The sequence below is a fragment of the Coregonus clupeaformis genome, unplaced genomic scaffold (genome assembly GCF_020615455.1).
Source record: "Coregonus clupeaformis isolate EN_2021a unplaced genomic scaffold, ASM2061545v1 scaf0401, whole genome shotgun sequence".
In the NCBI taxonomy this organism is placed as follows: Eukaryota; Metazoa; Chordata; class Actinopteri; order Salmoniformes; family Salmonidae; genus Coregonus; species Coregonus clupeaformis.
In genome coordinates this window covers 144,015-157,263 of record NW_025533856.1, presented here as the reverse complement: position 1 = coordinate 157,263, position 13,249 = coordinate 144,015, and the positions used below count along the sequence as shown (strand labels likewise).

At 47.2% G+C, this 13,249-nt stretch overlaps 1 long non-coding RNA gene and 1 pseudogene across 1 annotated transcript; both read left to right on the top strand.

Annotated features, from left to right (window-relative positions):
• Positions 1-446: 446 nt before the first annotated feature.
• LOC123484659 lies at positions 447-811 on the top strand. The gene is made up of 3 exons (XR_006658627.1): positions 447-485; positions 598-657; positions 772-811. It is a non-coding gene; the product is annotated as an uncharacterized LOC123484659 (long non-coding RNA).
• Positions 812-6,337: 5,526 nt separating this feature from the next.
• On the top strand, positions 6,338-8,136 carry LOC123484661 (annotated as a pseudogene).
• The last annotated feature ends 5,113 nt before the right edge of the window (positions 8,137-13,249 follow it).

The following is a 13,249-nucleotide window of genomic DNA, read 5'->3' as shown; positions in this document are numbered from 1 at the left end:
GCTGGAGTCGCTGTCTGTAGGGAATTCGCTCTCAGTGGATGCCTCTGTGTCTGCGTTTCCATGGAACTATCTGGAACCCAAAAGGGTTCTTCAAAGGGTTCTCCCATGGGGAGACAGCCAAATAACCCTTTCAGGTTTTTAGATATAACCGTGTTTCTAAGAGTGTAGTCTAGTTAATATTGTTGGTAACAGCATTCATAAAGACTATATAAAAGCATTTAGGCCCATAAAGAGTATTTATTTAAACATAGAGCAGTATGCCTCTTTATGTCGTGAACACATGCTTTATGAACGCTACATACAACCACTCTAGGTAAAGTGTTACCATATTGTTTTTCTGTTTAGATGGTAAGATTTTCAGAGAGAATGGCATTTCGAACTATTCAACATTGATGTTGAGAGAGGACATAGGTATCCTTTTCATTGGTGCTAGAGACGCTGTATATGCCCTGGACCTTGAGGACATCTCCTCGAAAAAGGCTGGGGTAAGGAATTCCAGTCTAATCAAGCTCTTGTATGTCAATACAGCCATACATTATTGTCTGGTCTCTAGAGCATGCTTGCTGTATGTTAATTTGAAGCTTTCTGTTGCCGCAGGTCTACTGGCAGGTCTCAGAGGAGCAGGAAACGTCCTGCAAGAGCAAGGGGAAAAATTCAGTAAGTGGATTGTATGATGGATCGTCGCACCTCACAGAGAACTCTCTGAAGCAATATACCGATAGATGTTTTAGAAACAAACCACATCATCATCCCGATCTTATCCTATTCCAGATGGAATGTCAAAACTACATCAAGACACTTGAGACTCTCGGCGATGGCAGGATGTTGGTGTGTGGCACCAACGCCGTACAACCCCACATGTGACTATATGGTTAGTATAACCTGGTCAGGACAGAACATCTCTACTGTTGTTTCACACTACATATCATGTGACTGTGGACCGTTGTCATATCCTGGTTGTTTACACTGAACTAACTGCACACACACATAGCACACCTACCCTCTGTCTTTCTGTGAGGGGCCCAACTACCTTTCAAAGTGGTTATAAATGTACACCTACACATCACAACCAAACATGTACTGTGATCTCCAACAGACCTACGCAAAGCGGAACGTTGACCCTGGAAGGGGAGTGTTATGTATGGTACGACGTGCTGTACGTCGTACTGTACGTTGTTATGGTTTACGACAGTGTGCTGCGTTACGGATGAATGGGTTGTCAGAATGCGTGGCACATGTCATTAAACGACAGAGTGATGTTCAATGTGAAACTGTGCAGATGTCCGTTCTTCTACAACTAGGCTAGATATAACATTGGCGACGAAGATGGCTGAATTCAGTTTACCACCGCCAGCACCATTCCTCGCTGTGCCTGGCGAACCTCCAGTCCCGTGGAATAACTGGCTTGATAGTTTTAACACTTATCTAGAAGCTATGGACTTTTCTACAATCTCCGACAAGCGGAGGACAGCACTGCTCCGTCACTGCCTTGGTACAGAGGGGACAGAGGATTTTCAGAGCGCTTGGATCGGCTCCTACATTCACTGCTGCAGTCAGCCTCTTACGGAACCACTTCGCCGGGAAAGAGCGAGTGCTCCTCCGACGCTACCGGCTACGGAAGAGACACCAACGGCCGGGTGAGTCCATTCAAAGCTACGTGGCTAATCTGAGGGATTTGGCTAGCTCTTGTAACTACGGGACACTTCAGGACGAGATCATCAGGGATCAGTTGATAGAGGGGACGTTATGTGAAAAGACAAGGGAGAAACTGCTTTTGGAATCGGATAATTTACAACTAGATGGAGCTATTAAAATAGCACTCCAGGTTGAAGCGGCGTTGGAATGCTCTTCTATGCTAACAGACAGCTCTGCAGCATACACTCGGCCCCCAGCCATTCTCACACAGCAGCTTCAGCCCGAGCAGGCGCACTACACGATCACGCGCTGCGCACGCCTCCCAGCGTCGATAGCTGCATGCACACAGACACCGACATGCCCGTGCAGCAGGCACACAGACAAACAAACAGAACTAGCTGTGGCAACTGTGGGGCTAGCTCTCACAATTCAAGGGCTTCAAACTGCCCAGCCCGTGGGAAAATATGCAAGAACTGTTCAAAATACAATCACTTTGCGAAAGTGTGTCGTTTCTGCCCCTGCTACTAGCTCCACCCAGAACAGGCCCTTCGTTTCATCTCACTCTCAACATGAACACACGGAAATCCGAACCGTCTCCACCAACCATGTGTCATTCAGGACATGCACTGTGCAGCTGGGTGAGGTGGGTTTGCCTTTGCTGCTGGATACTGGCGCTGCGGTGTCGTTGCTCAACCTTGCCACTTACTACAAGTTTTTTTCAGTCACCTACCACTCCAACAGCCCTCCACTGCCCTGTGTGGGTACGGTAGATCTAAGATAGACATTGTAGGCACCCTCCAGGTCCCAGTACACTACGGCACCAAACATCTGCCATCATTCACATTTCATGTTGCAAAGCGGGGTGCCAACCTCCTGGGCCTCGACCTCTTCACAGGCTTGGGATTCACACTGAGCGATGACAGTGGGTCAGCTATCTACCAGGTTACCTGCACATGGCAACAGAACTGGCCAACTCTGTTTGATGGACTGGGCTGCCTCACAGCCTTTACTCACAGGCCCCTAGTGAATCCGGAAGTGACCCCAGTCATGCAGCCCCTGCGGCGCATTCCCTTTGCACTGTGTGATGATGTCACAAAAGATCTCCAGTCACAGTTGGATGCAGGCATCATTGAGCCAGTCAACGCTGCCCCTGGATTTCAAACTTGGTCATTGCAACCAAAAAGTCTGGTGGAATCCGGACCTGTGTGGATCTCCGTGCTGTGAACAAGGCCGTTGTCCCGGATAAGTACCCCTTGCCTACAGCTGAGGAGCTGACCGCACAATTCCATGGCTCCACGATCTTCACGAAGCTTGACCTTCGTCAGGGTTATCTTCAGGTACCCCTCCATGCAGCTAGCAGAGACCTCACGGCCTTTGTCACACATGCTGGCGTGTTCAGATATACACGCATGCCTTTTGGACTTAGCTCCGCCCCCAGCTGCTTCCAGAAGGTGATGAGCACCATCCTCGCTGGAATACCTGGGGTGGCGGTCTATCTGGACGACATCGTGGTCCACGGCCCTGACCTCCACATCCATGATTATCGACTCCACAGAGTATTCAGTGCTCTACTGCGGAACAACCTGACCCTGAACGGTGGAAAGTGCACCTTTGCAGCTCCAGCCGTCGAGTTTGTGGGCTTCCGCCTGTCGGCCAAAGGCATTGCCCCACTCATGTCGAACATTGAAGCCGTCCACCGGATCCCGGAACCGACCTCAGCCTCTCAGGTGGCCTCATTCTTGGGCATGACAGCTTACTACCTCCGGTTTCTGCCCCACTACTCTCAGACCACAGCGCCCCTTCGCCAGCTCCTCAAGAAGGATGAGCCATGGGCCTGGACGGCAGCCTGCTCAGACGCGGTCCGCTCACTGAAGAGCCAGCTCACCACAGCCCCAGTCTTGGCTCACTTTGACCCCGTCTGCCACACCATTGTCACATGTGACGCCTCAGCTGGAGCACTAGGAGCTGTCCTCTCACAGCTGCAGAATGGCATTGAGAGGCCCGTCGCCTCGCCTCAAGGGCCCTGAGCCCCACAGAACAACGGTACTCTGTGGGCGAACGAGAAGCACTGGCCTGTGTCTGGGCGTGCGAAAGGTGGCACCTCTACCTATATGGCCGTCTGTTCACACTCCGAACCGACCACCAGTCCCTCACAACGCTACTGTCAGCATCAGGAACTGGCCACAAGCCACTTCGGCTGCACAGATGGGCCGACCGCCTCAGACAGTATGACTATCAGCTGAAGTTCACTCCGGGAGAGGGATAACGTGGTGGCAGACCTCCTCTCACGCTCCTTTGACGCTCCTACTCCGACCGTCTTGCCAGACGACAACGAAACAGAGCTTGTACAAATGCTCTACGCTCCTCTTCAGTCAGTCGTCTCACTGGAGGAGCTGAAGCAAGCATCGGAACAGGATCCCACACTGTCTACCCTGCGCACCTACATACGCACTGGATGGCCAGCACATGTGCCGGAAGAGCTGGCGACTTTCGCCAGAGTGAAGCACCGAACTTTCTTGCTGGCAAGAAGTCTGTGTCTCTCGAGGGTTTTGCACTGTGGTCCCGAGTGGCCTGCGTGCGCGTGTTCTATCCATGGCGCACGAGGGTCACTTGGGCATAGTCAAGGTCAAACAGCCGATGTCGAGACCTTGTGTGGTGGCCAGGCATCGACCACGACATTGAAGCCCTGGTCAGGGATTGTGCTGCATGCCTCCTCAGTGGGAAAACAGGACAGTCCGCCCCACCCCCCTGCAGCCTCTCGCATGGCCGTCCCACCCCTGGGAGCACATCCAACTGGACATCTGTGGCGAGATCCATGGACACGCAGTCCCTCACCATCAGCGCTTCCTGGTGGTGGTGTATGACCTCCACTCTAAGTGGCCAGAAGTGGTTCCTGTCGGAACTGTCACAGCACAGGCCATCGTGGACATCCTAGACAGCCTGTTCACAAGGTGGGGCCTACCCCTCACCCTTACCACGGACAATGGGCCCCCAGCTAACCTCTGCCGAGTTCTCCTCATATCTCAGCAACAAGGGAATCAAACACATCCGCACGGCCTACTACAACCCACAAGCTAACGGAGGGGTGGAACGCTTCAACCAAACGCTGAAGAACGGCATCAGAGCGCACCTGGTCCAGGGGTGCACGTTCCAAACTGCTTTGAATCAAACGCTAATGCACTACAGAGCAAGCAAACACACAACAACACAGGTCTCCCCGGCATCCCTCATGCTAGGTCGTGAGATGGAACTGCCACTGGACAGACTCAGAACACAGAGAGTAGCAGAACCGGCGACTAGGCGCACCCAAGAACAGCAGGCAGTGACCAGGCACCAAAGAGCAATGAAACAGCGTTTTGACAAGGCACACAGGGTGAAGAAGTCGATCATTCAAGTGTCAGACTGGGTCCGAGCCCGACGGCCTCAGCGGTGCAACAAAATGGCCTCATTCTGGTCGGACCCCTTGCAGGTCAGTCGACAACTGGGGCCCGCCACATTCATGATGAGCAATGGATCACGCTGGCACGCCAGCCGCCTCAGAAAAGTCCCTGCCCCTCAAGGAACACGAAGGCACACAAAACAGACATGCAGGCCAGAGAACGCCACCGGATGGACCTCCTCCACCACTACCACCTGAGCCCCAGCCTCTGTGGGTTCCCCAAGGGCCAGAGCCACAAGCGGTGGCGGTGGAAGAAAGGCCTATGCGGGCACGAACTCGCCCTGCTTATCTGGGGGACTACTTAACCTCTTTTCATTCTTAGGCTCCGTTAGGTGTCTTAGTCAACCTCCAGGTTAATGGACTGAACTGGCTAGTTTGGAGAGTCCATCCGTTTAAGGGTTAATGTTTATTTCTTACAGGTATCACTCTAGGTTCTTGCCCTATGGACATTTTATATATGGTACCAGTCCCTGGTTTTGGAAAGGGGGGGGAAATGTTATGTATGGTACGACGTGCTGTACGTCGTACTGTAACGTTGTTATGGTTTACGACAGTGTGCTGCGTTACGGATGAATGGGTTGTCAGAATGCGTGGCACATGTCATTAAACGACAGAGTGATGTTCAATGTGAAACTGTGCAGATGTCCGTTCTTCTACAACTAGGCTAGATATAACAGGGAGAAGGGAAGATGGACGAGGGAAAGTTCCCTTTGGCCCCTTCCAGAGGTCAACCTCGGTCATGGTTGGTGAGTACGGCTGCTTTCTGACATCTACAGTACCTCCCCACGAGGACGGAGTAGTGCACCCACTATTAGAAATGAAACAACCATAAATAAAGTGTTGAAAACAATTGGACCCACACTGAAAGTTGTGTTAGTGATCTAAAATACATTACTGATTAACTTAATTCAATTCTTTACAGTCTTTAGAGATTGATTATTTCAGTTCTGATGACTGTCATTGTTCCTCATCTATCAGGGACAGAACTTTATTCAGCCACAGAGGTCAACTTCCTGGGTACTGAGCAGGTGTTCCAGCGTCATTCCTTCCCGGCTATGAGGACCCGAACGCAGACATTCCTGGCTTAACAGTAAACTCCTACCCCTCTGTTTTAAATGTAGTACTCACTGTCAACTACAGAATACTGTGACAATGTGTTGAAACATTTATTGATGCATAACTAAACAGACACCTGAATATGGACATTCCACAGAGAGATATAACCGTTTTAAATGTCTTTCTTTATTCAATATGCCTTAAATGATGGATCCCAAGTGGCATTATGTCTGTGTTTTCAATCTCATTGAGAAAACTGAACTGTGTCTTTTACAGAGCCCTTCTTCGTACAGTTGGACTTCGTCCCCCGAGAGCATTAACAACCTCAATGGGGACGACGATAAAGTCTATATGTTCTTTAGTGAGGAGGCCATGGAGTTTAACCTGCCAGACCAGATCAGGGTGTCTCGTGTGGCGCGGGTCTGCAAGGTACACTTGTATAAAATGCTCTAAAAGTCATCATCTGACGTGACAGTTGAATAAGAATGTAATATAAATGTGTTGGCTCCACCGCAGAGATCATATTCAATTTAAAGAACGTTCATGTCCATTCTAGTGTTCTAATTCCTAATTCTGTGGGCTCCACTGACACCGAGCATGTCTCCCTCCCTGTGGTTGGTTGGTGTGCAGGGGGATATGGGCGGCCTGAGAACCCTGCAGCAGAAGTGGACGTCCTACCTGAAGGCCCGTCTGGACTGCCCGGTGCCCTTGGAACCTAGCCTGCCAGCCATCATTCATTCTTCCTCCTGAAAGACCAGGATTGGAGGAAGAGCGTGTTTTACGCTGTTTTCAGCCCGCAGACGTGAGTTCTACCATTTCTTTATTAGTACAGTCAGAAATTCTATACTGTCAAATCTGTAAAATAATTATCAGTTGTGGGAAACTCAAATATGAGCATTCTATGAGAGAGATTCTGAAGTGATATTGAAATAATGAAAAGTGTTTTGATGATTATAGGACCACATCGGACCTCTCTACTGTGTGTGCGTTCAGCGTGGCTGACATTGGGAAAGTCTTCGCTGAGCATAGGTATCTGACTCCGGTGACAATGGAGTCAAAAACAAGGTGGGTTACCCACACTGAACAGGAGCCTGTCCCACGACCTGGAGCGGTGAGTACTAACATGATTTATGGATTATTTAATTAAATTCTCATTGATTAACTTCTTCCAGACATAAGTGTCATGTAACAGTATTGTATCTATGTTCCTCTACAGTGCACAATTATTGTCCAAAACACAATCCCAAATGGTACCCTGTTCCCTACTGTACAAAGTGTACTACTTTTGAACAAAACCTTACGAGCCCTGGTAAAAGTAGTCACTATATAGGGAACAGGGTGCCATTTGGGACACAACCGTAGTTTCAAGAGTACTTCCATCATAATTATACACCTACAGTATATTTGACCTATCTCTCATAGTTCAAACGTCTCATCAACTCTCTGGTCATGTTGTTGTTAAAGTGTATGAACAATGCTGCGCGGGACCTCGGGATGGAGCACTCGCTGGACCTCCCTGACAAGACCCTGCAGTTCGTCCGTGACCGGCCACTCATGGAGGGGGCAGTGCCTCCGCTGACCGGGGGTCCACTGGTGCTGCAGAGGGGAGCCAAGTTCTCAGTGATTGTGGTGGACAGAGTCAAGGCCGTGGATGGAGAAATCTACCACGTTATGTTTATTGGAACAGGTACTGACTATTCACAGACCTTGATCATCCCAATACACACATTGTTCTGTGCTTGTGGCAGTGATTACTCTCTATATATGTGTATTCATGTACTGTGTGTGTATATATGAGAATTTTATTCTGACAAAGAAAAATCCCTCAATGTCACTGTTGGCACTAGAGAGTAACTGAAGTGCCCTGCTCCCTGACAGAGGAAGGCAAGGTGCAGAAGGTTGTGCGGTACGCTGGTGGTGACACGGTCATCGTCGAGGAGATCCGGATCTTCCAGACTCCGGAGCCTATCAAAGTGCTGCGTCTCTCCGCAGTAATAATAATATAATAATAATATGCCATTTAGCAGACGCTTTTATCCAAAGCGACTTACAATCATGCGTGCATAATTTTTTTTTTGTGTGTGGGTGGTCCCGGGGATCGAACCCACTACCTTAGCATTACAAGCGCCGTGCTCTACCAGCTGAGCTACAGAGGACCACACATTTAGTGCAAAACGTTGTTATGAGTTTATGAGAAGCTAACACTGGTGGTTTAATAATCAGTGTGTGTTTTTTCTCTAGGGACAGCTCTATGCCGGCTCAGAGTCTGGAGTGGTCCAGATTCCGGTTAGGGACTGTGGTCGGTATGGGTCCTGTCTGGACTGTATCCTGGCCAGAGATCCCTACTGTGCCTGGCAGACCACCTCAGCTACCTGTTCGTCTGTCTCCAACTCACCCACTGACTCCAGGTAGGATCCTACTAAACTCTACAGCACTTTCACTCTAGAATAACAACTGTCTGCATGTACAATTGGAACAAATATGATTTCAAATGTCCTTTGGCTAACAGGAGTTCTTGCTTTATCTTTCAGGAACATGTACCAAAGCCTTATACATGTGGATGCCTCAATGTGCCCCCGATCAGGTAGGTTTATTTCTCAACTAGTGAAATATTGTGATGTTCGGCAGCACAAAGTTCAGCAAGTACCAACATGAAGTAGGCTACAGGCCAAGTTAAGGGCAAACATTCGGTCACTGACTCTTCCCCCCCCATTGTGCATGTGTTGTTTCCAGTCCCTGTGGAGCCAGTTCCATTCCCATTCATTGTTGGGAGCTCCATCCACCTGCCGTGCCAACCAGCATCCAACCTGGCACAGGTGTCCTGGCACTTTGCTAGGCAGCCCCTCCAGCTGAGAGACAGGTACCGGATGTGTGGCCAGGACTTGTTGATAGCGAGTGCTGTACCTTCAGACGCTGGTCGGTACACCTGCCAGAGTCAGGAGGAGGTCAAAGGTCGACTCTACACCAGGACAGAGACTGCCTACATCCTGGAGGCCCCAAAGACTCTTCTGGTCCTGCAGATATTTGTGTTTGTGCTGTGTTTGCTGCTGTGGGCTGTGGTCGTCTGGGAGGTCAGGAACCACTTCAGACTCAGGGCCAGAGTTCACCCAACAGGACCGGGTCAGAACAACAACAACAACAACAACAGGAGAACACGCCCTGGTTGTGTCCCTGGGTGTAATGTGAACAACAGTCACACCATCATCACCATTGAGGCCATGGCGGAGCATCAGCCAGAGAGGGTAGCTGTTGCTCTCGAGTCCATGATCCTGGGGTCTCAGATGCTCTGGAACATCCGCAGAGATCAGTTGAGCCACAGAGTCATCAGGATGGAGGAGGGGCTCCTTGAGCACACGTCACCCTCTAACAGCTCATCTGACGTAGTTATCCACATGGGTGACATCTGAGCTGGGACTAATAACTAAGACCAGGGGTGCGTTCAGTTCGATTCAATGTTTGTTATGTTGCGTGACGGTTTGTACTGAACGACACGTTTCCCCAAAACGGTGCCCAACATTCTTCAACAGCCTTTGAGGTACGTTTGCTCCCGTTTTGGGCCACCATAATCACACCGTTCTTTAGCTGGTCGTTCAGTACAGTACCGTTTCCGTTGAATTAAACATTGAACACCATTCTGTCGTACTGACAGCAGCCCTAGAGTCACCAGCACCATCCTTTAGTTGTAGTCTCCCTGACAACTCATTGTTTTCCACTTAAGATCCTTGTGTTTAATATTGCAAATATTATGTATCTGTCTACACAAGTTTTTTTTTAATATGATTTAATTATTAGGTCTTATATCAAATCACAGATACCAGTATTTGTAGTCAGAGTCAGTCTCCACCAATCTATTAGTCAGAGTCAGTCTCCACTAATCTATTAGTCAGAGTCAGTCTCCACTAATCTATTAGTCAGAGTCAGTCTCTACTAATCTATTAGTCAGAGTCAGTCTCCACCAATCTATTAGTCAGAGTCAGTCTCTACTAATCTATTAGTCAGAGTCAGTCTCTACTAATCTATTAGTCAGAGTCAGTCTCTACTAATCTATTAGTCAGAGTCAGTCTCTACTAATCTATTAGTCAGAGTCAGTCTCCACTAATCTATTAGTCAGAGTCAGTCTCTACTAATCTATTAGTCAGAGTCAGTCTCCACCAATCTATTAGTCAGAGTCAGTCTCTACTAATCTATTAGTCAGAGTCAGTCTCCACTAATCTATTAGTCAGAGTCAGTCTCCACTAATCTATTAGTCAGAGTCAGTCTCCACCAATCTAGTAGTCAGAGTCAGTCTCCACCAATCTATTAGTCAGAGTCAGTCTCCACTAATCTATTAGTCAGAGTCAGTCTCCACCAATCTATTAGTCAGAGTCAGTCTCCACCAATCTATTAGTCAGAGTCAGTCTCCACTAATCTATTAGTCAGAGTCAGTCTCCACTAATCTATTAGTCAGAGTCAGTCTCCACCAATCTATTAGTCAGAGTCAGTCTCTACTAATCTATTAGTCAGAGTCAGTCTCCACCAATCTATTAGTCAGAGTCAGTCTCTACTAATCTATTAGTCAGAGTCAGTCTCCACCAATCTATTAGTCAGAGTCAGTCTCCACTAATCTATTAGTCAGAGTCAGTCTCCACCAATCTATTAGTCAGAGTCAGTCTCCACCAATCTATTAGTCAGAGTCAGTCTCCACTAATCCTATTAGTCAGAGTCAGTCTCTACTAATCTATTAGTCAGAGTCAGTCTCTACTAATCTATTAGTCAGAGTCAGTCTCTACCAATCTATTAGTCAGAGTCAGTCTCTACTAATCTATTAGTCAGAGTCAGTCTCCACCAATCTATTAGTCAGAGTCAGTCTCTACTAATCTATTAGTCAGAGTCAGTCTCTACCAATCTATTAGTCAGAGTCAGTCTCCACTAATCTATTAGTCAGAGTCAGTCTCCACCAATCTATTAGTCAGAGTCAGTCTCCACCACCTATTAGTCAGAGTCAGTCTCTACTAATCTATTAGTCAGAGTCTGTCTCCACCAATCTATTAGTCAGAGTCAGTCTCCACCAATCTATTAGTCAGAGTCAGTCTCCACCAATCTATTAGTCAGAGTCAGTCTCCACCAATCTATTAGTCAGAGTCAGTCTCCACCAATCTATTAGTCAGAGTCAGTCTCTACCAATCTATTAGTCAGAGTCAGTCTCCACCAATCTATTAGTCAGAGTCAGTCTCCACCAATCTATTAGTCAGAGTCAGTCTCCACCAATCTATTAGTCAGAGTCAGTCTCTACTAATCTATTAGTCAGAGTCAGTCTCTACTAATCTATTAGTCAGAGTCAGTCTCCACCAATCTATTAGTCAGAGTCAGTCTCCACCAATCTATTAGTCAGAGTCAGTCTCCACCAATCTATTAGTCAGAGTCAGTCTCTACCAATCTATTAGTCGGAGTCAGTCTCCACCAATCTATTAGTCAGAGTCAGTCTCCACCAATCTATTAGTCAGAGTCAGTCTCTACTAATCTATTAGTCAGAGTCAGTCTCCACCAATCTATTAGTCAGAGTCAGTCTCCACCAATCTATTAGTCAGAGTCAGTCTCTACTAATCTATTAGTCAGAGTCAGTCTCCACCAATCTATTAGTCAGAGTCAGTCTCTACTAATCTATTAGTCAGAGTCAGTCTCTACTAATCTATTAGTCAGAGTCAGTCTCCACCAATCTATTAGTCAGTCAGTCTCTACTAATCTATTAGTCAGAGTCAGTCTCCACTAATCTATTAGTCAGAGTCAGTCTCTACTAATCTATTAGTCAGAGTCAGTCTCCACTAATCTATTAGTCAGAGTCAGTCTCTACTAATCTATTAGTCAGAGTCAGTCTCTACCAATCTATTAGTCAGAGTCAGTCTCCACCAATCTATTAGTCAGAGTCAGTCTCCACCAATCTATTAGTCAGAGTCAGTCTCCACCAATCTATTAGTCAGAGTCAGTCTCCACCAATCTATTAGTCAGAGTCAGTCTCCACTAATCTATTAGTCAGAGTCAGTCTCCACCAATCTATTAGTCAGAGTCGGTCTCCACCAATCTATTAGTCAGAGTCAGTCTCTACTAATCTATTAGTCAGAGTCAGTCTCTACTAATCTATTAGTCAGAGTCAGTCTCCACCAATCTATTAGTCAGAGTCAGTCTCCACCAATCTATTAGTCAGAGTCAGTCTCTACTAATCTATTAGTCAGAGTCAGTCTCCACCAATCTATTAGTCAGAGTCAGTCTCTACTAATCTATTAGTCAGAGTCAGTCTCTACTAATCTATTAGTCAGAGTCAGTCTCCACTAATCTATTAGTCAGAGTCAGTCTCCACCAATCTATTAGTCAGAGTCAGTCTCTACTAATCTATTAGTCAGAGTCAGTCTCCACCAATCTATTAGTCAGAGTCAGTCTCTACTAATCTATTAGTCAGAGTCAGTCTCCACCAATCTATTAGTCAGAGTCAGTCTCCACCAATCTATTAGTCAGAGTCAGTCTCCACCAATCTATTAGTCAGAGTCAGTCTCCACCAATCTATTAGTCAGAGTCAGTCTCCACTAATCTATTAGTCAGAGTCAGTCTCTACTAATCTATTAGTCAGAGTCAGTCTCCACCAATCTATTAGTCAGAGTCAGTCTCCACTAATCTATTAGTCAGAGTCAGTCTCTACTAATCTATTAGTCAGAGTCAGTCTCTACTAATCTATTAGTCAGAGTCAGTCTCCACCAATCTATTAGTCAGAGTCAGTCTCCACCAATCTATTAGTCAGAGTCAGTCTCTACTAATCTATTAGTCAGAGTCAGTCTCCACCAATCTATTAGTCAGAGTCAGTCTCTACTAATCTATTAGTCAGAGTCAGTCTCTACTAATCTATTAGTCAGAGTCAGTCTCCACTAATCTATTAGTCAGAGTCAGTCTCCACCAATCTATTAGTCAGAGTCAGTCTCCACCAATCTATTAGTCAGAGTCAGTCTCCACTAATCTATTAGTCAGAGTCAGTCTCCACCAATCTATTAGTCAGAGTCAGTCTCTACTAATCTATTAGTCAGAGTCAGTCTCCACCAATCTATTAGTCAGAGTCAGTCTCCACCAATCTATTAGTCAGAGTCAGTCTCCACC